This window comes from Cardiocondyla obscurior, linkage group LG12, assembly GCF_019399895.1.
Source record: "Cardiocondyla obscurior isolate alpha-2009 linkage group LG12, Cobs3.1, whole genome shotgun sequence".
NCBI lineage: Eukaryota > Metazoa > Arthropoda > Insecta > Hymenoptera > Formicidae > Cardiocondyla > Cardiocondyla obscurior.
The window spans coordinates 4,004,239-4,027,967 of record NC_091875.1 but is presented as its reverse complement, the minus strand read 5'-3'; positions in this window follow the sequence as shown (position 1 = coordinate 4,027,967).

Genomic DNA, 23,729 nt, shown 5'->3' with positions numbered 1-23,729 from the left:
TACGTGTGCACAAGCCCCGGCCGGAATCAAAAAGCTGCGGATGGCTACGCTTGCTCGCCTCGCAATAATTGACTCGGCAATGCGTATAAACCGCAGCATGGCGGCCGGACGGATAATTAAGTAACAATTAGGCCTCAGGTGGGCGAGCGCGTAGCCAAGTGCGGCCGAGAGGGAGAGGGAACTATCGCCATATACTTTTGCCATATGGGGCGCTTCGGCACCATCGCGGGCCACGCGTTTCACGCTCAATTACGCCAATATCTGTCGGCTTCAACGTCGGTTTAATTAATTCTTTCGCGTCTTTTTTTTTTTTTAATAAATTAACGTCGAAACGCACAATCGATTGACGTGTCACTGGATTCAGCTTCGATACGGCTTTGATCGGTATTTACTCGGAATTCGTTTTTATTTTAAGATCGCCTTTATCCTCGAGACAAGAAGAATCGATCGTCGTACCGTTCAGCTCGCGGCTCGGAAATTAAACGTCGGGACCGCGGCATTTTTTTCGTGCCGAATTACACCTCGGGGAATGTACAAATCGTCGCGCACGGTGTAATTGCGTAACGCGAATGAAATTTTGCAGATTCGCTTTTCGGGAAGAATTTTCCAATAATTCAATATAATAGGCCCGCCCGCACGAGCGCGCATAGTAATTGGTGTTAACGAACACGCTTTGCTGTCATTCACGACGGCGAAAATGATTGCGGCCGAGCGGAGCGTTTCCGGCTCACCGGCGCACTTCCGCGATGAAACAATGGGAACGCTTAACGCACCGGCGAAAGTCGTTAGTCCGCATTATACCCCGACGTTGCGCTCGCTATGCGCGCCGCGCCGACGACACGCGTTAATCTAATTTTCTCAACATCGATTAACGTTCTCTCGCTCCGAACGAAAGTGGCTATCGCGGTTTTATGGCGCTGCCAAACGCGGCGCGGCCGAATTGCACTTTCTTTTTTGGTGAAACTACACCGCGAAATCATTCGCGTTTAATGCGAGCCAGCCGACCGTGGAATATTATCGTGATGAAATTTCCTTCGACCGTACAATTTGCGGCATTTTTGCGATAATATCGCGGCACTTGCGCGGAGAAACATTTATACACGGTCAGATAAATTCTACACGTCTTTATTTAGACGTTTAAAAAAAATACTTGACTCTGGTCGAACATATACGGTGTAATGGTAATAGAAACGAGATATGCGTGGAAAAACAAATCAATACCTCGGGCAAAATCTTTTCCTGGCGGAGAAGAAAGCTTAAGAAAAAAAAAGAGAAAAAAGAAAAAAAAAGTTGCCTATTCAAGTGGCATCTGCCTCAGAAATGTCAATGAAGTAAAGATTTTCAGCAGGTGATGCACGAGCTGTCTTTCCTCAATTTCACGCGGTGGAAAATGATCTAATAGATATATTCACACGTGGGTACGATTTTCATCGCGTTCGATAGATTAATCTAATATTTCTTGAGCATCATTAAGGTGAAAAAGCCGAATGTAAAAGGTAGCACTGTAACGTACGGACGGACATCTGCCGCGTTTGTCTCGATTCCCCAATGACACGCGGGTGTTACTGCCGAAGTTCACGTCACTGCGGGGGATGCATTCTTCGCATTTTCCGTTATTCTCTTTTTTTTTCCTCTTTCTATTCTTTTTCATTTCATCGACTCCGAACACGAAAACCGACAGAGCGAGAACAAACGGCTGCTACCGTGGCCGTCGAGAAGCGGGTGTGTCAATGGTCTAAGGTGATTTCGAAACTCACAGTCCCGGTCCATGGGCAAAGATGCCGCCGCGGGCACACCGAGGCGGAGGAAGAAGAAAAAAAAAAAAAAAAAACAATGTCTCCGAAAATTGGGCGGAATTAGTGAAAATTCTCGTGGCCGTATGGAAGCTACCCGGGCTAAGAGATCCAATTACCAGCTCCATTCACGTTATACCTTTTCGAAGGGAGCCTTTCCTCCGGGCATAAGTCCCGAAATCTCTTTTTAATGATTACCACGTCGTCTCTCGATTCCGTGTTCCTTTCTCGGCGTTCACGTCATATCCGGCCCCGATTCCGAGTGAAATCGAACGAGTGTCCGCGCTTCATTCATGCCGTACCGAATTAATTGCCGGTTACTTTTAGACAACGAGTACACGTGCGTCTAAACATTTATTTTATTCCATCTTTTTATTTCTTTCGCTCAAAATTCCTATCAATGATTAGTGTCAAAACGAACGATTAAATCTCTACGATCATTTACTTCTAACCCATCTACATAATAATTATGATAATTTATTTCTAAATAGACGTGTAAAAAAAAAAAATTGTTCTGGTTAAGTAACGGATAAGAATATGTAGCGGATGTATCATTTTCGGCTATTATATTTGTTCGCATATGAAGGGCTATAATTCTATTTTACACGGCATTACACTTAGAAGAGGTTAAGCAATGACAGCGTATACCGAGCTTTGAAAATTGATTGTTTCGTGGCCTGACAATGTGTACGCTAAGCGAACGTATCGAATGGAAAACTCGCGGTGGCGAAACGGTGCATTTAAAAATCGATTTGCGGCCTCGGGAGCCTGTGATTTCGGTCGATAAATTAACGGCCCCCTGTCAGGCCCGGGTGGTGATTACCGCGGATTTCCGTGCGAGCTGTACTTTACCAATTTTCTCGATTACCGGCATGAAAAGCCCCTTAAGTGACCGTCTATCAAGCTAACCTCCGAGGGTTCCGGGTCGACGCAAAAGGCCGACGAATTATCCTGCCTCGTCGGCCCCGTGGTCAACCTCGGCCGATTTTCCTCGCCTCTCTCAAAAAGATTCCGGAAACGACAGCAATTAGAGTGACGAAATACCTACGAACGCCCTTAAAAGAAATCTACCGCCTAGTAACCGCCGTAAAGTAACAGGTGCCATCCACCTGCCCCGATATTTCCAGAGTGCTAAACACAGACTCAGGCACTTTTACCAGAAAAAAAAAAAAAAAAAGAGAGAGAAACTTGATTACAGGAATTTTCCTATTTCTATTAGTTCGCACTTGAATAAATTTTGTTACAATCCGCCTCAAGTTTTTAGATTCTTAAAATTTATTTCGCAAATCTATGAGAAGAGTTATCAGAATATTTGAGTTTATAATTTTCCGATTAAAAATTAATTAAAAAGAAAGAAATTAATAATAATTTTCTTTAATCCAAGATAATTTTTTTTTCAATTGTAAGTAGATTCTTTTCTAGCTCGAAGTAATTTAATAAATATAATGACGCGAGTGTCAGAGACTTTTAAATTTGGCGACTTTAAATTTTTATCAATATTCGTTCTAGTTTTACTGTGGATCGTACGAAAGCACGATTAATCGTCAACAATTACGGGCAACAAATCCGTGCCGGGCGGACGTTAATGAGTGTCGCCGGAAGTGTGCGCTGCGAGTACACAGAGGTAGACGGGGGCAACCGTCTCCCCCGCCGCAGCTTCCGGTTTGCTTGGGGGCTCGCTGCGAAGGGGACAGAACGTACCGGTGGCGTACCGCGATAAAATCGTCTAATTGTTTCACTAAGCGTATGTGAATGTCCAACACGCGTGCGTCCGCTTTACGTAAAGCACTATTGCGTGCGTCACGTTTCGACCGTAGCAGTTGCTTTTCCAACGATACCCGCAGCCTAAAGTCTTTACGCAGTATCGCATCGGAACGTATCACAAAGAAAAAAAAGAAAAAAGAAACCATGCGACTTACCGAACTGCATGAGCGTCGGCGGAGTTGAAGATACTGCCGGTGGCTGTAACATAAAATAAAAACGCATTAATGTAGAGATGCTGAAATTCACTTTAAACAAAAAATTACGCGTTTCTAATTGTTTGGATATGAGGAGTAAATAGGGACAAAGTTTTCTGACAGTGAAAAAAATTAAAGCTAGCGATTTTGTATTAAAAAAAAAATTAATTCTTACTTAAAAGTTGCTCCGCCGATGCAAGATGCCCGTCCCGGGCCTGCTCCTCCTCTCAGCTGGGACGTGTCGAGTCATCTTTCCGCGCACGACACTCGCGACCGCGCCCGAATTAATATTACCGCGAGAAATTAAAGATCGAAAAGTTCGGCCCGATGACTATTCGGAACTCCCGGAACGGCCGACGAACCGGGTGCGGTTCGTATTCACTTATTTCGGCGTACGACACAATTCAGCTACGTTAATCTGTAACAAATAAAAAATTAAATCATAAATATCTCTAAATATTCCTTATTTAGAAAATAAAAAAAATGCGTAAGCGATTCTAGTCTGTTTTAATTAATTAAAATTAATTGTAATTCAAACGAGCGAGTTTTAGATTAGGTTTAATTTTATTTCTCCACCTACGACGCTCTTTCAAACGAGCTCGTAATTTGCATAAATGATACTCACCCTGGCGTTGCTCCACCGGTGCACGTTGCCCTTTCCTGAGCATCCTCCTCCCAAGACGTCCTGGATGTCCGGGATGTACTGTCCTCCTTCGACGAGTGCCTTTGTCCTCCTCCGAATCTCCCTCTGAAACAAAAAGTGAAATCTGGTTAGCATTTTCAGAATCACGAGCCTCGAGTAAGCGTACCTGTTTCGCGTAAAGTATTTGTTTCTCGGGTAGTCCACGTGTACAGATAATCGATCGCGAAGCAGAAGTAACCTCAGGTAATATGTATATTCCATTGTATTCGGCGTATATTATTTACAGTTCACTAAGCGCCTGGTACGCACCAGGCAAAGCGTTCTAGACTACCAGCGCAATCACGTAACCATCGAGCGAACTACATACGCCGCCCGACCGCCCGACCGTCCGTCCGACCTTGCTCTCGCTCGTTACGCAGCAACAACACGCGTCTTATGCGAAAGGAATTTTCAGCCGAATATTATATCTAACGTTACCCTCGCGGTGTCGCGAATATATGTCTATCGAACGTCGTCGCGGTTCTCGTCAATCACGACCGACTTTCCTTGTCCGAGTATCCGACTGACTTATTTTCTAGTCGACGATTTATATTTTCGGTCCGGAGAAGCAAATACAATGTGCGTATAAACGAGAGCATAATATACACATGTTACACACGTTACAGAAAAGAAGTGGTTATCGGTGTCCATCGATAATCAGTAAATCTTCGAGTATGACCCAAGCGCTTTGGCTACGTGTGAACTAGTGGACTGCCGCTTGCGCTCGCTCCCTTCCTCACTTCGCTCCACGCGTTCCCCCACTCCTCGCGTCGCGTACGTAACGCGGGTATTTAATTTAGCGCGTAACCATACACGTTAATGTCCGAATATTTAAACTGCATTTAAAGAAATAAGAGGCGCTTACAGTACTATATGAGATACGTATGTACATTCGTGATTCGTTGCCAAAAATTAATAAATGTAAAGCAGTATTCTTTAATTTAAAAAGTAGAAATAAATTACATGTACGAAGCGTACACGCTTTGTAATGTTCTTGTATTTAAAAAAAATAAAAGAAAACAGGAAATTATTAAACAAAACGAGAATAAATGTCTATTTAATATAAATATAATTTAATTTTGTTTTTTAATTTTATTCCTCGGTAAAGACTTCGTAATAATTTTTCTCTTTTACGTAGATGCAAATTTTGGATTAAATATTGTAAAAAATATTTAGTGAGAAATATGACGTGTCGAGAAATGAGAAAGGGATCGATCCTATGTAGGTCTACGCCACTGTACCGAATTAGCTTGCTCCTTGGAGCGTGGAGTGTATAATAATTACCGCAACTAAGTAACGCAACTCGAGATAAGCTTCTCTCGAAGAAGCACAGTGTAATGGCACTATCGTGCTGAATGTACGCATGCTTAATGAAGATAATTTGTTGAAATCATTTTATCCCACATTACGTATAACGCTACGCTGAGAAGAGACTAAATTATACAGCGTTCCTCTCATATTATGTCGCGCAAACAATTTTGCGATCTGAAACGTTGATAACAGAAGCAATATAATAATTACGATAAAAAGTATATCGTAATAGCGTAAAATAATATTTGAACACAGTAGTTCTCTCGCATCATGAAAAGTTTACGTTAATTAGTTTAACTTTATATATTTATTTTCTAACAGTGTGAGTTTCTAACGTAATTTTTGCGAAAATTGTTCTGAACTGAATTTACTTTCGCGTGTGATACTGTCGAGTTTGCCCACATAAATGTTATCCATTTGAAAAAAGAAACAATGAGATTTTTGTGTTAAATTTTATAAAGCTATTTAAAAAAATTTAATTTTATAAAGCTATTTAAAAAAAAAAGAAACAATGAGATTTTTGTGTTAAATTTTATAAAGCTATTTTTTAAGCTTTTTTTTTCTAATGTTTGTACAAATTGAGTTTAGGTAGAAATATATAAATCAAGGAAACGTGAAGAGTCTCTTGTAAGGCTACAAACATAATTAGGAAATGTACATCCTTCACGAACCGGGCGATAAGCCGTGGTCATTATTTCCGTGTTTAGATAACTGGTGGAATGATTGTGTATCCCGTGGGATCTTCGTGCTCGCTAAGAGAACAGAATGATACACCCACGGTCACTCCAGCTGGCACTGTCCGAAGTACCTCTAAATACTATTTTCTAGGACAAATTATACATTTGTACGTTGACGAGACAGTCGCACTTTAAATTACTTTTTTATATATCGATAAACTAAATAATGTAAAATAAAATTAAGAAAAAAAAAGTTATAGAAGACCTATAGAAATTATAGAAATAATTTTTAACATAAATAGCTGCAAGTTAATTTTACTCGAATTTTTATAAAGCTCCGTTTAATCAAAACGATTACACGTGCGATGTGAATTCAATAATTCTCAACAGTTGCGCGTACATATTTCCATGTCGGCAGAATTCCGGAATCCTTCGAACGGGCAGAGTTCCGCAACAAACTATCCGTCTATATCTAGTGCAGGGAGATCGACTCACGAATTACACCAATCAAGATTGTAGCATCCCCCTTTACTCTTGGACTACGATGCAGCTCCTTTGTTCCGTGGGGACCGTTTTGTGTAAGAGCTCTCCGATCTCGAGCTCGCGTTCCCATACGAGATATAGAGGCGGTGTGATCATTATAAAAATTAAACGACGTTCATGCGATTGATTATTGAAATTACATATCATTCGGGCTCGCCGTTTCTGCGGAGCGTCTCTCACCGATGACGATGGGGGGAGGGCAGAAGAAAAAAAAAAAAAAAAGAAAAGGAGAAGAATAGGGTGAAAAGCAACGTACATACATGGGAGACGCGAGCATCCCGGCAGCGGCGATCGCACGTACGCACGCGGGCACGTCGATGTGTGAAGGTGGATCGGGTTTTATTCGTGCTCATCGTCGAGCCATGGACCTTAATAAGTCGTTTTCGAGAGATAATCCGCGGCGGGTGTGTCATTTCATTTCTTGTAATTTCGTGCTCGACGCGCCGCGGAATGTTACGTATACGTGTGTCTACGCGTGTGGTGGTGCAATCTAGCAAAACGTGTCTTTCTCTCTCCGAAGCCGGTAACGTCGGTGACAGCGATGCGACGAAATTGCACGTATCTTCTTTTCTTTCTTTCTTTTTTTTATTTTTCTTTTCTTTTCTTGTAAATCATAAGGACATATATTTACTTCGGTCAGTTATAGTGACGGTATTAAACTTTTGCAAAAAGAATGGAAAGAAGAACGAGAGACAAAAAGCGAAGACGGACGTAATTTCAATTTTTTTTTAAAGAGTATAAAAATGTTGAATAATTTATATTGTATATGTTTGCAATAAATATATCTATATACCTATATATATTATCTAATTAATTTCCTATCTCTTTTTCCTATTTTATTTTTTCTTTTTTTTTATTCGTACTTCTATCATTAAGAAGCTTCATCGAAACTTTAGCCTATTAATTATTTTTAATTATATATTAAAAATAAACAACACGTTTAAATCCTGTATCAAGCTTTTCAAGAAGTAATTTTTCAGACTGATCCCGTTCTCTATCGTTTAGCCATCTTTGTCGTTCTTACAAATCTTCCTTTTTTTTTTTTTCGCCTCGAAGCATCAGATTACACTCATTCAGTGATTTCGGTCGGTCCTTTTAGTGCCTTTCTTTTTCTCATTCGACTCTTCATTGAGAAGAGGACAACGTTGTCGTTCTCTCCTCGTCGCGTCTCTGTCTACTTTTGCTCGAGGCATCTTCATCGCTCCGGGAAGCCTTTCATTCAGTCATTCCGTGGAGAAGCGGCTCCAAATGTTGGAGAACGAGGACACCACGCTGGCGGGCGATGTCGATCGGAAGGAGATGGGGGAGTTAGAAGAAATGGGTCTGGCGTTGCAGCTTGAAAATTAGCTCGACGATAGTACCTGTTCCCGATGTTCCGGCCGTATCCTTTGCGTGGGACGACGACAGGTCTCAAACTCTGGCGCCAAGTGGTTTCGTCTAGGATCGGACCTTCGTTTAGGAATCTCGTTCGCGTGACGCAACGAGAATAACAAGTGACCGAAGTGCGTGAGGATCGATAATCCAGCCGGATTACATCAGTCAGAAGGGTGGGCCGGTCGCGGCGTTAAATCGACGATCTTATCGCCGACGGTTCTGGTCAACTTCTTTTAGCGCGCCTTTGCGTGCGAACATTTCGATTCACAATCCGCGGAGTCGTATAATAATTCGCTGCAAATATGAGCCGTAGTGAGAGATTAATATCTCTTTTTATATTCATACATATATATTTTTTTTATTTTTTCTTTTTTTTTTTTTCGGCCTTCACCCGACGAATATATTTATCTAAATCTATATAGAGCGGGTTTTCGATGAGGTTCCAATGCAGCGCGTGGTGAACGTTGAATCTTTGATAAAACTCGTTTCTCGTGTAAAGGTATTTATATTTATATTAAACGTTTTATACTTTTTTGCATTCCTTCTCTCTCTTCCTTTTTCCTTCCCGAGTGGCTCGGGGAAACGTATACCTGACGCCAAGCGGATACGAATTAGGGACGAGTTAACAAATTGGTCCTCCAAAACTGGTACGCAAACGCGAGGTCTCCGCGCCCACGTTCATCCGAGATAAAAGCGAGCAAGGTGCGATCTTCGGCCATTCCCTATCCTGTCGAGCTCTTAAGATAAGAAAAATGAACGATAACGCTCGATTTAAGGTCTAATAAAAACATGAAATGCATTTTAGCGAAATTAGATTTAAAAAGACGACGACGTCGGTCAAACCAGTTCATATACTGACGAATAATAAAATATTCGCGCGAATGAACATGCGACGCATCGTTTATTTTATTTCGTAGCCAATTAAAAAAAAAAAAAAATAAAATAATTAACATTATTTTAATGCGTCATAACTGGGAAAGTTATCGTTTTCGACGAAAGGGCCATGCTTTTAATCGTCAATATTCAACGATCATTATTTCGCGAAAAAACACTTTGTATATATCTGAGCGATAACGCGCCGAATTACAATGAGTCAGCTGAATTAACTCCGCGCGAGATAAAGCTGGGCGCAGGCGGCGCGGACGAGGTTCACCAAGGAGAAAGACCACGCCGAAAGGGGATAAGAAGGGGGAAAAGGGGGTGAAGAGGAGAAGGTGGGATACGACGGAGCGTTCATGAAGAAAGGAGTAACCAGCCTGCTCGCGCGCTGGCGGGGAAAGGAAGTTGGGGGAGCGACTCAAATTAAATGCCGCTGAAACAAAAAATGATCGGGTAATGACAGCGCCGGGACTCACCGGACAGTGGCTGCTGGTATCTCTGGGTACGTGGACGATAGGGGAGTCGAGAGGGAGAACCGTGTGATTACCCATCGACCAATAGCCGTTCTCAAAGCGGCCATCATGGTCCAGTGGAGACGTGCAATCACGCGGTTCTTCAGCATCTCCGCCGAGAGGAGACGCTATGGTTTCGTCCTGCCTCGCATGGCCACGATAGTTACACCCGGCGGAGCTTCACGCTCGTAGAAATCAAATGCGGGACGCGCGAGGACCAGATTCCCTTACGGGGCGGTTAACGAAACGGCGCCGATCGCGAATTATTCCGCCGCTTAAGCGTGCAAACGTCGTATTATAATACGTCGCGTTTTGTTATTAAGAATTTTTTTTTGCGCGATTGAAACAATCGCTTTAGTAAGTCAATCAGTTGCCGAGATCGACACGCGAAATGAGATACGTACGCGATGCTAATTAGTATCGATGAGAACGATCGATCGCGGTCGGGTTGGAAACGTTACGGCGCGGCTTGATCCCCGCTACGCGAATGATCGGAGGAAGGCTCTGAGGTAACGGCGGTATTTTGGCAAGGTGTAACGTCGTTGCGCAAAAGTAAAACTAGATAATGGCCGCTTTCACGTGCTGTAGCCTCGCATAGTGGCGTGCCGAACGTACGTAGTGTAACAAGTCCGCCTTATCTGAGAGTCATCGCCGGTAAGCAGCGAGCTTCATAACGCTAATTACCAGCTTCGGGGTTCTCAACCTCGGAACAACGTTGATTGAGCGTTTCAAGGCGGTTAAGAGGTTTCCAGCCTCGCTAGAAAGATCACACGTGTGATGTATGCGTTACAAAACTACATCATCAGCGTCTTTGTAATTACACAGAGGAGCATACTGCAAGGAACGCGCGATTCTATTAAACGTAATTGCACCAATCCGATAAAGAGATTTCAGATTCTTAGAAGAGAAACAATTTGACGTCCAGAATTAGTTACAATTATGTCAGGTGTCAGAATTTTAGCAGATAGGTAGCCGAGAGTAATCGTTTGTTCTTTGAAATTCGAATATATCATTCAAATATTATATCAAGTTATTTTACTTTTGTTCCTTTTTCTTTTTTAATTTGAAATAAATTATAATTAAAAAGCTTGGAGAGACTTATTTTCCTTTAATTATATGGTTATTTTACGTAAAACAACTTCATAAATTTATAAATAAAAATGTCACAACGCAAAAAATTTAAATTTAGTCAAAATCAATATTTAAAAAATTGCCTACATTTTATAGAGATAATTTTTTAAAGAAGCAGACATTTAGAAAACATATTTTTAAATAAAAAGATAGAACAAATCTTATAATTATTTTACGACAGAAGTTCTTTAATTACACGGTCGATTGGCTCAGTGCGCGTGCAGTGATCTGATTTAAAAAGTAAAATGTCTCGCGGCGATCTGACAATGAGAGCCGCGTCTTATGAGAGGCGCATCTTTACTTTAACGATAACACTTAAAACTCTGTGTAATTGCATCCTGTCTTTAAGGTCCGTCCACACGTAGTCCCTCGCACCTCAGATCTCACGCGCTCTTGCGCGTTACCTGACGCACCATTAAATGCATTATGCGCGACTTACGTAGGCATGGATAATGATCTTCTGAATTTTAAAGCCGATAATATATTTATTAATTTTTTTATATTTTTTTCTTTATCAGCAACGCAAATATAATTGAGCAAAAAGGTTCTGTGAGAAATTCGCGTTTTCCTTTCTACGCAAATATAATATAAAATTATTTAATAAATTCAGTTTATAGACGGCGATATTTAAATTAATTTCAAAACGTCGGAAAATATTTCTAGAAAATTAGATTTAATCGATAATCAATTCTGAAGCTCAAAATTTTTCTAAAGTAGTATTGAAGTGAGGCTGCCGCCTGCATTTATGGGACCTAGCACATTGTATCGTACGCCATACGTGTGCGTGTACATACATGTGCCCTCCTATCTTCGGCTCATCGCTGCAGATTTCACTCGGCGCTCGTGTGAAACGCAGATAATAACGAGCACCGTCGACGGTAGGATAGCCGACGCTTAATAACTCGTTAATTATCGTTTTAGGAAATCCGCGCGCACATAGTGGAGGCGTCCAATTACTTTACGTAACTCCGGTGCGTTTCTCCGGCGGTCGCGGTAATTGGTTTAATTGCATTTCGCAAAGAAGGAAGGATTTGAGACAGAAAGGTGGTGACTTTCTTGACGAGAACGACAGGAAGATTTCTTTTCTATATTTATGCCACGGATCAATGAAGTATCCGTAGAAAAGAAGAAAAAAAGAGAAAAAGAAAAAGAAAAACCGTATGAAAGGCGTATCATAATCCTCTAAATACATTTTAATTAACTTCTCACTTTCTAGATATATTATAATCTAATTAATTTTGAGTTACGTGTCATTTTACTGAAAACAATCTTTTCTTTTTTTTTTTTAATATATAAAGAACTCTGCGCAGATCTGTGATTAGCGCGATTAAACGAGTCGCGCGCGTATATGAGGACACAGAAAATTCTTCCCGACCAAGGACTCCCCTAATGATAACTCAGCGCGATACTATCTCGCAGGAAGTCGTGAGTGTGTTTCGCCGTCGACCGAAAGTAATAAAAAATGTTAAGGTACGCAACAAAGTATCGCGTGATATGAAAAGAGGAAGGAGGTCGACGAATCGTGATTAAAAAGACCGTCTTAATTACTTTACAAGGCTCCTTAATTCTTCGCTTGATATTTTGTCCCAAAGAAAGAATGAGGAGAGAGTCTCCGAAGATCCGTTTCCTTATCTTCTTTTCTTTTTTTTTTTCTTTCCTCCGTTTTCCCCTTAATTACTTCAAACCTCAAAGAATCTCTCACCTAATCTAAAGTTTTGTTAATTCCATTATTTTCTTGCTCATTTTCGAGATATTTCCAATTTTTTTCACGAATATTTTTGCATACATTACTTTATCACTTTATATTTACATTACATATTATAATATCGTTTCCATATATCTTCAACAATGTTACATTTAAAATTTTAATTCTTATTATTAACTCCCTATAATTAAGCGTGTCCAAAGTAATCAATAAATTTGCTATTGAAATTAAATCGGTTTGTTTCGGAGTACAATTAGCGTGGAAAAAAAAAGGAAAAAAAAAGAGAAAAAAAAGTAGAGAGCGGTTTGTATTAAATTCAGCAGTAATTATCAACGTAGCGTTCGCGAAACGTGTGTAAGTAATACGAATGATGCGGCGAGCGGGCTTTAAGAAAAAGTGCTACTGTTCGCGATAAAATCGGTAAAAATGATACAGTGTAAGTATCGCGCGAAAAGATAACAAAGAGCACGCGAGATGTGCTCCCGGTCTTTTTGTTGTGCGCGTAGAGAATTTAATTTGCTCATCTTTTATTCCGCGCTTCCGTTCATCTGGCATTATTCTGAATCGTGCCGCTGCAATGGGAGTGCGAAGTCCTAACAATCGCGCGATCGTCCGATTTCGGGTATTTATGCGCTGCCGTTACGTTGGTCGCGATGCGATTTATGAGGCGCATGAGACTTTTGACAATCCCGTGTAACCCAGTTGCGCGCGAAAACTCATCAAGTCGTATACAAAAAGCGCGCGCGCGCGCGGTATTCACATTATTTATCATAATACTTTCGTAATCTGCATTAATTCACGGGGAAAATGCGCGCGATGATGATTGCGCGCCAGAAAAACAACAATAATGACGACCGGCGGACTTGGAACTGACGCGGATACGCCGCGTGCATTATCAACGGTAATTATTCACAAAATATCCTCTAATAAGATGAGAAAATATTCCGTAACAATAACGGTAATAAAATTCACAATCGCAAAACCAGCTACTTTCAGCTTAGAATTCGCACAGTTCAGTGGCACAATGTGCAAAACGTCGCAGATAACGATCGAAAGATTAAAAATAGAAAAATAATACAAGCGCGTTTAGAGGATTATGTTAATTGCGCGGCTTTAAACAAATGAAACACGTGGGAATGATAAATAACCAGAATGTCACATTTTTATCTGATGATTTTATGCTAATCGGTGACTTGATAAAAACAAACGTTCCGCACGCTCGGAGTCACTTAGAGCTCAGACGGTGTGCAAAAGCGCGGTAAGATCAATCAATACGGTGCAATAATACAACGTCTCTAAATCACCTTTACAAAAATGCTTGTCTGTGCCGTAATATGCTGCAATTTGCTCGATCGATTGTCCTCGTTGCGACTTTTCGGGGTCGGGTGAAACGTTTCTCGCGCGTTGCCCGTCGAAATTTCAAGCTTCGACGGTCTCGTGGTGCCGATTAACGCCACCCGGCGATAAATCACGGGCCGCCGCGGCGCGGGACTTTTTCTTACCCTCCGATATTTTCGGCACACCCATTGTGAGCCGGCGACGTCGACATTATGTCGGTTTTAACGGCGTATAACGTTCTTAACAAGAAGATCGCGTGTTACGCTCGTGTCCCCAGGGTCGCCGACGATCAAGGCGACCAACGTGCGGCGTGCGTGAGTATACGGCCCGTTCGCGACCCGGGCGCACGCCAATATTTTGCCGCTTTCTAGATCCCGGAGTTGATTTTTGTGCGAACGGAGCCGTATCGACGTAGATCTGATTCCCGATCTTTATCTAGATTCGAGCGCGACATTATTTCCACAGAGGCCCCCATTTGCATATATTACAATCCGTGAAGGTAAAATAATTCTTATGTCATTTTTGCGCCTTTAATTCGACCAGTCAATTTAATTCGTCAAAATCAATCGTCATTTTCAGATTACTATCACCACGCATTTCTTTAGAGTTTACTTTTCGAAATTGACATTTAAATATTCTTTCTTGTTAAATTTCTTTTTTTTAATAATATGAGCGCGTGCTTTTATATTATAAAATAATGTTTATCTGGAAAGACTCACGTTGCTATTTCCACGTAACGAGCCAAGCGACCCAACACATAAATGCGATTGGATTTTATGCGTGTGAAGGAATCGTTAGTGCGCGACGAAAAGAGAAAAATCGTTTTCGAGCAATTACGTTCCGAATAGTTGAGAACAATCAGTGATTGGGATAACCATTATTAGCGGTCAAGAGACCGATTTCGAGCTTATTAGTGTTTCCATTGGTTTCATTTTAACCGCCGTGACGAGCGACATTATTTCAATTTTATCATTACTAAATCTTTCCCTCCCTCTCATTGTAAAAAAAAAAAATACATTACTAATATCTCGAGTGGTTAAAAAATCATTTCGCAAAAACAGAAGAATGAAACGTAATTATCTATACCTAGTATTTACGGAACAAGATCGTTAACTTAATCTTCGTTAACTTATTAATCTTCATTAACTTATTAATCAAAGAATCGCATCGGCATCGATATTGACGCAATTCGAGCGTGCCAAATTATTTTTTTAAAGTTATTATCGGCGGGAGAAAAATACTGACCGAGAAGGAGAGACGCGCCGGAAACACGATGACGTTTCGGTCCTCGAGGGACAATGGCGTGCCGGAGGAAGTAATTCGCCGGGGGGCTCAGTCCACGGTGCTGTTTAGACTTGGGGTGTTTGCCGGCGTAGTAAGAGCATTGTCTTGACAACTTAGCGGTTATTTTACACGCTGTTAGGTAGGTAAGCTAGCCGCGAGTTTACCGCTGTTTCTATGCTAATGAGACCAGCCGGCGACGCAAAGACGAAGCTCAAAAGACGAGAGGAGAACGGGAGGCTTTATCCTTGGTGGAAGGCGTCTTCCACGGTGCCTCAAACAGCTCAGCTGTAATAGTTGAAACTTGGTCCTGTTTACGCCGAGAGCAACTCCCGGCAAAACGGACTCTTGGCAAGTGCACGCGCCTCGTACAGCGCTCGCAAAAGGAACTTCTCGGATACACTTAGCGTCTCCTCTCGTCCCTTCGCTTCGTCCTTTTAGATAAAGCCGTTGAGACTTGTCTTTTGACTTTACCTTTTACAGTAACGAGCACGTTAATGAGTTAATTCGCAGGCGAAGTCACGACAGGTGGAGATTCGCGTTAATTACGATAGCGCCTGCTGAGCATAATTCGCAATTTTATTTGCGAACAGTTGATTAATCAGCGTATCCGGCGAGAGTCGTGCGCGGCAAAAATAGTCAGTTTTGATATCGCAATTTTTTTTTTCTTTTCGTACATATATGATTATTAATTATCGCCCAAAAAGTAAGATGCATATTTATTAGATAGACGTTGGCTGATAAGAAAAAGAAAGGTCGAGAGGGAGAGAGCTTGACAGCGTCTTTACCTAACGTATTCCATGGAGGATTAACGCATACAGTGCGTACATATTATTACGCGCGCATATGTGTGCAGCTGGGTGATACGGCGCAGGCAATTTCGGATGACTAAAACTAATACAGAGGCGCGCACAGTGACTGCTTACCCGTTGTAACTAGTAGCAAAACGAGCGCTTGGGAAATGCGCGCACGTAACTGGTTTACACGTATCTAGCTCGCTGCTCGTGCATACCGATGTATGTGCCGCATAGGTGCGTGCAGTGATACGCCTATAAAGTAATCTAATACCTACGAGAGCGAAACGGGTAGCGTCGGGTAACTAAAGCCAGCGCCGGGGGCTGCTTACGTGAGGTAACTCCTAGTAAGACAAGCCCTTGGGAAATACTCGCCAGGTTCGCCGCGTAACGCCAAAACTCGCACTTTGTCCCGGAACGTGTGGGATTGAGCTGTCGCGCCCCACGGTGATTCGTCGGCGCGTGAAGCCGCGCTTGGAAGCGCAATCGCGTGCACGGGAGGGTAATGACTCGCGCTGCGCTGGGTACTTTCAGCGAGGCTCCTCGTGGCTTTTTTCCCTCGGACACGGACGTGAGTTAGGTGGACGCGCCGCACCGACGCGAGCGATCGTTTTAAAATAACTGAAAATGCCTCCGAAACGTTCTTAATCTTTTCGTCGAACGGTCAGAGTTATTTCCGTCACATCTCAACGGCTTATTATCGTGGGAGTATTTTAACGCTTCGGTAATAACTTCGGGGTACGCGGCGCCAGTTCTGGCCTTTATCCGAGTCTTCTTCTTCTCTCCACGGACTGTCCGATACCAGTTTCTCCTTTTTATCGAGCTTAAACGCCGCACGATCGACCTCCGCTTTGTACATTCTAATTCCAGAACGGAATCGGATTTTACGATCGATCCCGGCCATACCGATCCCCCTCGGATGCAGATTCGTACGCCGATTTCTTGGCATTGACTCGCACGACCTCGAGCATTACAGTAATGGCCGTAACTGCCTTAAAAAGCGGTCTCGGGCGCCATCGGATGGTATAACATGCAAATTGCTGGTTGTTCGATCCAGGAGGGAAACTCGGGATTCCTCGATTGGCTATTCGAGCACACCACGCCGTTCCGTATATTTTGCCCGGGCGAAGAACGTACGGGGATAGGGGCGGAAGGAGTTACTCGGGCGATCCGTGAAACTACAGGAAATTGTACACGATCGTGCACCGGGAAATGATCGTCGAATTCAGGGAATCTACCCGCGCGTTCGGGCAGATCAAGGTTTTCAGAAGTATAACGTCGTGCTCACCTCTTCGATTATCGCCACGTCTACAAGTTGGAACGTACCTTTCTATTTTCGTATTCTTCCAGTTGAACCAAGCTATTAAAGGTCAGCGGCGAGTTATCGCGTAAGCGCAGAATGCTCGCTTGGAATTTGAAAGGTTGCGGAAGCCACAGGAAAACTAAGAGCGTTTGTTCGTTATTGGAAACAGCATCGCGTTTAAGGCAATTCCATATTATAATATTACCAAATGATATATATATTTCTTTTTCTACGTATGAGTTTTTTTTAATAAAATTTATCAGCCGCCGGATTTAATTTTTTTTTAAAGCTATTTTACGATATTTATATCAGATTTATGAAGAAGGGGGGAAAAAAAAATATGAATACCACATGACAATTTTTACCGAAATGAGAATGTGCGTGTTTCACGTCCCGCAGGATCAATGGATTTGCGGGCAAAGAACAAAGGGCCGCGAATGAGACAGAGCGGAGCGGAGGTGGAGGCGAGGCGGCAGGAAAGAGAGCGAAAAACGGGAGTAGATCCGCCATGGTGATAACCGAGGTACGGCTTGTGGTCGGGGACCCATGAAAAATAACGAAAATTTAGCCGGGGGCCGGGCGCAAAGCGATTAAGTCCATTATACAGTTTTATCAGTATGAGAAAGATCTAATAGCGGCACCTTCGTCCCCACTATCGCCCACTTCCCTCATTCGACCTTTCGCCGGACTAATTCTCACCCCTCGGGAGAGCACCCTCCTCGTGCACGTACATGCATAGGAACCCCCCCCTCGATGTGTCATACATGCCGCTTGTACTCGCATGTCTCTCCGTGTCGAACGTTCCGTAATGCACAACGAAAACGAAAGAGGAGGTCAGAGCATGTGGATGTGTGAACAAAACGCATTGGCGTACGATCTTAAAATTTCAAATAATATCCGTGTCTTTCTTTCATCCAAATTGGTTGCAACATTTTATATCTTGTTACGGAATTTTTTTTTACGTACATTTTTGTAACTTTTACACGAGAGCGTCTAGCTTTAAAAAAAAATTAACAGCATAGAAAATATATATATTTTTTTTTGAATATGTACCTATAATAATTTCTTTGAATTAATTCTTTAAGTTTCGAGTTACAATTACTTAAGCGATACTTCGAAGTTCGTGCTTTTATACGGATTAAAGAATGCCCGTTTAATCTACGCTTATGTAAGGCTTAACAATCAACATGAGAAAACGCTAGTGTATGTAACGGACGGGACACACGCTATATCTAACGAGGCCTGCAACCCCCAGCGATCGAAACACCTGCAGGAAATCACAACCCTCGAATGCAAATATTATCTTAATTGCGATAGAAAACTGCCGCCATTACGTGGAAACGCTTTTTTCTACCACCTACACGCTACGTACATTTTAACGAGCACAACGGCCCGCGGGTGTGACTGAAGTAAGTAAAGATAGCACTCTCGACAAAGACCGTTCGATGATCGACTTTCGGCACAGAACCAACAAGTTAATTAATAATCAATTCCGTGCGAGAGTTTAAGTAGATCAATAACTTGACTTAATAAGCGGAGAAAATTTATTTCTAAAATTTTATGTAAAACTTTTAAGTTTAGGTAAATTGTTAATTTTAAATATAATCTATCGTATAAAATTGGAGAAAGGCAGAACTGTCTGAAAGCATTTTTGTAACGTGCCAATTTTTATCTTTACACGTAAATATTTTACACATATCGCGAAATTCAGTAAAAATAGCAAAGTTTCTATCTACGAAACTGAAAACATATCGTCGCAAAGTGGCCTTTAGCCGGGTTTCAAGTCTCTTGCTCGCTATCAATGCAAATTGCACGTAATGGAGGCTTTTAGACGAAATCCGATCTCTTCGGGAATGGATAATTCGCAAGTGTCACCCCGCGGTAACTGTTGCAAATCGTGCCGTGACAAATCGAGAAAGGTACTTGTAATCTTCCAACATTAAAGGACCAAAATTACATATTATATTGAAAACGAACGAAAACTTGAATAGAGTGCTGCTATATGTATAATTTAATTAGCAGAAAGAATTTTTTTATCAGTTTAATTTTGGCTAATTATAAAATTTTAACGAGTTTCCTACAAAAAGAATTTATTTCATCTATCCGCGCATACTAATTTTGTACTTGCGTGCATTTTTGTATTTGCATTTTTGCAGACTGCGCTAAATGCAAAATATCCTAAATGGATATTTTTCTTAAAACCATGCGTTAATTGGCACGTTAATTAATAATTGCAATTGTAATAACTGTATATCATTGTTGTAATAAAAAGATCTATTAAGAACACAGTTTTAGTATATCAATTATTTTGTTTACCGCAAACTTTTTACGCGCTAACGCTACGTTTCATAATTTCTTTGTATATTTGAATTCAGATAAAGGGTTAACAAATCCATTTCGTCAACCACGACGGCAAATTGTCGATTTAGAAATGCGCTTTGAGCAACGTCCGCTTAGAAGTTTTTCTTACCATCCATCCTTTTTATACAGAACTTAATTAATTTCTCATGCACGCCGCTTCATAGAAACTCAAATGTCTTGCGCGATCCCGTGCATAATGAGTTGACGCAAAAGATATTAACAAATCGACCAGCTATGCGTTCCTTAATTGGTCGTTGACTTTCCATCCGTTAACTCGTTACTTACGGAATTGGTAATTACGACATCTTGCATAACAACGAGCCTATTCAGTGGCACTCGAATCATCTATATCTTTTGGACATATTTGCATTAATTTGCATCACAAATGCTCAGTAAAAATAAAAGAAAAAAAAAACGACAAAAATAAAAAACAAACATAAGTTATTAATGCTTAAACATAGTTAAAATAAATTCTACGCATACTTAATCGTCAATCAAACGAAGCAATTACATCGGCGCCTAAAAAAAAAAAAGGTTTTCTTTTTTTCCGGATTCGCGGACGCCACGCCGCTAAGACTTCTCGATTAACCTAACGATTGGAATGATACGGTTCCTTCCTCGTGCGCCAAATTTCCGCCATCCTGCTCGTGAGAACGCATTACGATCTTAATGAGCACTTAGCATAACAAACGCTAAGATCGGATCGGGTTGCTAAGCGGAGCCGCGCACGCACTGACGATGAGCAAGAATGCGCGCGAGCGCATCGGCCCGCTTTGCCATGAGGGAAATCACCCCGAGCCTCGTAAATACGGCCGTCTCACGCGCGCGACACAGCTGCTACACACAAAGATTTCTCGCGTTTAAATATAATGTGTGTACGCGAGGTTCTCGGCGCGTATGAGCTCGCAGGTGTTGGGCGTATACCTGCACGGAATGCAAAGCCGAACGCTTCTCGCGTATCTAAACCCATTTTTACTTCCTGCTTCTCTGAATTAAAAATAAAATACGTCTTCGGGACCGTATCCGCCGCGCGTCGCACGTCGCCATCGACGGCCGGGCGAAGAAAATAGCTGGTTACCGGGTTTCGGAGGAGAATGGGAGGTGATCCTGTTCGCGGGAGAAAGCGGCGACCTCAGGTCTCGCGGCGCGATGCGCATGCGAGCGGCTGCCGACTTATGGAAGTTTAGCCGTTAACTTAACCGGCGTTTACCTTAATCTAAGATCAGCCACGGCCCCCGAGCCGTGCACCGCGCGGTATAATGTATGGCCGTATGAATATGCATTGGACACGGTATGAGGTCTACCGCGTGCGTGTGCCGGGCGCGTACGCGCGCGAGCGCGCGCCCCGTTGACGTGTTTGCCCACGCTCACTTTGCCGGTACACACGACCGACGATACGCTCCCGTGCTATTCCTTGTGTGCACGCACGATTCAATGGTGTTGCCGCCGTTGACCGCGCAAGGAGCTCAACGTCATATTTAACTGCACCCTTTTCACGATCTAGCGTTATTCCAGAATTATTTGAAAGCGTCTATTATTTTTTGCACAATAATAAAAAAAAAGAAAAAAAAGAAAAAAAGAAGAAAAGTAGAAAAAAATCACACATGTAAAAAAAAAATAACCCATTTACGCTTGTAAAAAAAAATAATCCTTTTCCGCTTGTAATCCATTATGCTATTATTCGAATGAAAATGTCATGGTTTATAGTTAATTGAAATTTTTCCCATGAATTTACAAAGATTATACACATATATAGAATATTTGTAAAAAGTACCAAAAATATATCTTTTGTGGTCAGCATATAATCTTTCATCTCTTTGTTGTTCTATTTTTTTATTGTTATTTCATCGTTATCTTTATGTCGGTCGGCCTAACTTAATTTTTCTTTTTTATTTTGTTCTTTATAATTCTATGTAAAATTCATTCAATAAACTGCAAAATATAATACAATAGAAAAAAAAAGAAAAAGAATAATTCTCAGTGGTTAGCGAACGAAAGCAGGTTGCATTGTCCACTTTTTGCGGCTGCGTGTGGGAGTAATTTGTGTGTCGCGCGTAGTGGACGATACGACGCGAAGATGCCGAAGCAAGTGGAAGGTGGATTCTTATCTGGGTGAATTTTACGAGCGTTTTAAAGGATCGTTAATTTCAGGACTTTTATCGTGTATATTCGCTTCAGGCTTCGATCGCACGAACGTTCGTTTCTAACAGCAGCTGCTAAAAGCGTATTGTAAAGTAAGTTGAGCATCGATGTTGCGCTGTCTCGTTGCATTAGCGACTGTAACTCATCGAAGCGAGCGCGAAGACTGGCCGGTTAAAGATAACCGATAAATAAATTTATTCGCGCTCTGTTTGCGTTCTGTTTCCGTTCTGTGTAATCAAGTTGCCATCGTCAGACGTAACTTTTTTTTTTATATTGTCGCTAGGAGATTCAAAAGATCAGTTTTGAATAGGAAATAATTTTGAGATAAAACGGAGACATGTAGTCTAACTAAGATAATCGAAAAATTAAAAGACGATCAATACAATAGTGATATTTTTCATATAAATTTAACGTGCGTCGTGATTTTCATTGTTAAAAAAAAATTACCTTTAGTAAATTGATTTTAATCTTAAATAAATTTAATTTTATTACTGCGAAAGCTACTTGAGGAAATAAAAAATAAAAAATTTTATAAAATTAATTTAAAAAATATGTATAATAAATAAAATAATTGCATTGCGTCAATCATTCTCGTCATTTAATTATTTGTTCCCTTTTTTTTCCTAAGACATAATTTCCCGTAAAATTTGTAAAACTTGGACGAAAGAAAAGTAGCGCGTGTAAGACTATGTTTAGATTATGAACAATTTTCCCTGAATATGTTTGAGCTTAAGTTTATACATTGTTTCAAAGCGACTGAAAAATGTCACTTACGGTCCAGCCGGAGGGTCTCGGATTTATGAGGCTTAATTGGCACGTTGATAGGAGCAGTTTTAACGCTCTTAACTTTTCACTTCGTGTTCCTGACCGGATCGCAAGACTCAAGTCACATCCTCATGTAAATTTAATGACGTACACGTGGGTATTACTTGTCCGTGTATTAGCGTGATATCCATATTATATCCATATTAATGTCTTTAGGTTGCTTTCCGTGTTAAAAAGTGTCTCAAAGAGCCTCGAGAAAATTCTCTTCGAGATCTCTGACATCTACTAAGACCACTTTAACGATATTAACTTCCTATTCCCATTAAACGGTAGATAATTTTGTATAAATTATCTCGTCGAGTAATTACTAACTGTTCTGTTTTAAGATTTTTGGATATTATCATTAAGAATAATTTATACATGTCCTTTTTAAATTTCAGAATAAAAACAGAAAAATTATATTAATAATATTAAATAAAGAAAAGAGATTACTTATAACAATATTCATTAAAATTTGTTTGTACTTTTTACACGCTTTTAAATTAAAAAAAAAAAAGAAAAACGTAACTTTATGTTATGTATTTTTTAAAAGAGAGATAGATACGATCATATAATAAATCTGAATTGCAAGCGATAGCTTGTTTCAGCGAATGCATAATTCAGAATTGCATGTATGCAACACGCTGATATTTACGTTAAGTCTTTCAATCAAGATCGTCATAACATTATCATTAATCGGGTTTACTTTATACCACGTATTCAAAAGCTCGCGTCGGGAATATTTAGACGTTGCGAGATACACCAACTTAAACGCTGTTTTTTATTCTTTTTTTTCTGATAATTAAGCTTTTCTATATTATATTCAGTCTGTACCCGCGTAGATTTCCACGGAGATTTCAGTAAGCCAATTACCGGGCAATAAGTATCCCCTTTAACGACGTTAACTTTTCATTTCGTTGCCTCGTGGGTGCGACACTCGTGGCTAATTCTCATGTTTAATTAATGAGACGGGCACGTACGAACGCATCGCTTCTCAGACGCTTCTCGTGCAACACGAACACTTGTTCCGTATACTCGCGTATAAGGCAACGCGTGTAAAAGTGCGTGTAAAATAAAAGGTGAAAAAAATTAGCGGCGTGAGCATTTTCTTACAAGTCACCAGGTTTCGTGTTAAGTCACG